We start from the raw sequence: 3,024 nt of genomic DNA, 5'->3' as shown, positions 1-3,024 counted from the left end.
ACTGCTCAGAGAAAGTGCAAGTGGGGCAGAGTCTGCCCTGTCAGTTCCCAGGTCCGCGGAGTGCAAAACGCTGGAAAGGAGCAAAGACTCCTGAAGTCCTGCCTGAAGCCCATCCCCTTCATAATACAAGAGAGCTAACAAGTAAGCACCTGTAATGTGGCTGCACTTTCAAAGCAGAACAATCAAGGGCTTGCCTGTGTGTGTTGCTAATAAATTGAGAAAAAAATGAGTTGGAATTCAGTGTATGGAGTACAGCCTCATTTTTATGTAAATAAAAGTATAAAAGGCGATGTTTTTCTTTTCATCTTTCAACATATACAAAGATTTCTATTGTGCACAAATATGCATGACTTATAAAAAATGTAAAATTATAACCTGTGATTTAAGATCTCCCTTATGTCACCAGTTAGAAGAGACAATTAAAAACATTCTCTTTATTCTCTAGAAAGTTATATAAACAGAGCCACTTCAAATGGAGTGAGAGCTGCTGTCCCAGAGGAGCTGCCTGGCTGTGCTCATCTCAGTCCTCAAACCTTCGGATGTTAGAACAGACAAAGTGACCTTTGCACCGAGCCCTCGCAGCTTCGCAGCTTCCTGTCCCAAACAACTGTTTGCAAAGGTGACAGGAAAGCAGACACTGACTACGACTGAAAATTAAAGACAAATTCCCGGGATTAGCATCACTGTTGGCTTATGTGTACCCACAGAAATTCCTTCCTTCTGTCATGTAATTGCTTCCCTTCCACCTCCCAACGCCCCGTGTCTTTCCTGGTGATCTCCCAATTGAGACGCCGCGCCTGGATCCAGTGCCTCCTGAGCAGCTATTCTTTTGGATCTTAAATAGATGCGTGTTGCCTCTCAGTTTGGCCTTTTACATTTTAGGTCAACAGTTCTAACCACACACAAAAAAGCTCTGGAAAATACCTAGAAACCATTCTAATGGGAAGCTGGAAGTGGGTCAATGTGAAGGAGGGTGGTGCAGAAGGTGTGTAACATGGAGGTCTGCGGAGCTCCCGCACATAAATAGTGAGAGCTCCCTGGTTCCTGCCTGAATCACCTTTCAAATCAGCTGTTTCATCTTAAACAAAAGACTGTTCCTAGCCTGAATCATAGGAAGTCCCCTGCCCCCTGCTCCATTCCAGGCCCAGCTCCTGGGTGAACACCGCCACCTAAACGACCAGATTAACCAGAGGAGAAGGCCACAGGCTCCACAAAGCTAAACGGAATTTCTATCCCACAGCCCTTGCGTCGATGGCTTTGGGTCCTGCTTCTTGGGCCAACACTTTTAACTCTGTTTAACCAAAATCTATTTTTCCTCATTCAGGGGCCTTGTGGATACAGAGGATACCCCAGCAAGATCACCAGTCCCAACCAAAGAAGCCAGCACGGTCTTCCATGAGGATCTCGAGATTCCTTCCTCTCATCTAAGAATCAGATAATGCGAGAGTTCCGTGAATCCTCAATAGGTAGGGACAACTCTATGCCCCTGTCCAGCAGGAAGCAGATACAGAAGAAAAGACCTTCTGTCCCTCAACTTCCCATAGAGATTTTATGGGGAAATAAGGCAGGCAGTTAGAGATAGACATCGGGTCTCTGCACTCCTGCACCCACAGAATGCGACCACCCAGAAGACCTCCCCTCTGTCCAAAACTTCCCCTTCTCACTAAAATTATCTGCCTCTATCAGGGAACAAATGGGTACAAAATACCTGGCTGGATTAAACCCGTCACTCACACCTGCATAGTAAAGGCCACAATGACCTTCATTTCACCTGGGCCTCATTATACCATCATTATAATAGCATGCATATGCCCGGAAGTTCATTAATATCATTGTAACAGACTGCATTCTGGGAGGGAACATGCTCAGTCTAAAAAGATGAGGTAATAACCCCTTGTCAATCAGAGGTGTCAATCAAGTGGTCCCACAACTGGAAAGGAACAGCCCACTCTAGAGAAAAAAGGGATAAAAACTCCAAGTCCTCGCCAGTGAGCGCCTTTGAGCCTTTGAGCCTTTTGAGCCCACTCTTCTGCTCAGGCCCGCCCCAATCCTTTTGGAGTGTACTTTCTCTTCTAATAATGGCCTTGAGCCACTGACTTCTGCTCCTGCCGCTTCTACCTCTTTGAAGTGTACTTTTCCTTCTAATAAACTGCTCTTTCACTACTTTACCTCGGTATCTCATTCAATTCTTTGCTCGAGATGCCAGGAACCTGGATGTAGTGCCCAGAAACGCCCACTCTCCGGTGACATATTTTGGTGAGCCAGCCAGGAGGTAAGCCCCATTTAGGGTACCCCAAAACCTCTGGCTAATTCTTCTGTAACCTTTTTTGTTTGCCGTCCTTTGTGGGCATGGTCGGACAGTTAAACAGACAGTACGGCGTCTGCCGCTTGAAGACTCCGTGACAGGATAACCCGGTCTTGGAACAGCTCATTCAGGACCTGCCGGACTCAAGACAAACCCAAACACCTGTCAGGTCTGTTTGAATGGCACAATGTCTCTCTGGAGACTTCATTTGTCATCCCCTCTGTTCTTTTGCCACCTTGCCAGCTTCCTCGGGGGACCTCAAGCTCTCCTCCTTTTCTGCCTTATTTCTCACTATGAGGGGCCATATTCTATCGGCCCCATTTCTGTTTTCAGCTGGGCACCTCTCACTAAGAGGCTACGTTTCAGCCCAGTCTTCTGGCTTGCACGTCTTCGTCATCTTTTCTTTTGCCCAAGCCGATGGTCCTGCAGTCAATGGAAGGAGAAGGAGCATGTTGTTTTGTGTAGCATATACTCAGTGTCAATTTCCTGGTGATTGCACCATCCACCGGATACATCTAGGACTGCACCCCTCGAAGCCAGAACATCTCAGCCAGTTTCTAGTCCACCTCTCCCGCTGCCGGAATACTAGTAAGGCTTTCACTGACCTTACACATCTTGGCCATGTAGCATCCCTCTGTGAGTCTTTTATAGGATTTCTGAATCGCTTTCGTCTAGCTATCAAAGTTTGTTTCCTCTTATAAAAGTGGCCCCCCTACAAG

The sequence above is a fragment of the Rhinolophus sinicus genome, chromosome 15 (assembly GCF_057876585.1).
Source record: "Rhinolophus sinicus isolate RSI-liver-muscle chromosome 15, RSI-T2T, whole genome shotgun sequence".
Classification (NCBI taxonomy): Eukaryota; Metazoa; Chordata; class Mammalia; order Chiroptera; family Rhinolophidae; genus Rhinolophus; species Rhinolophus sinicus.
This window is presented reverse-complemented; position numbering follows the sequence as displayed.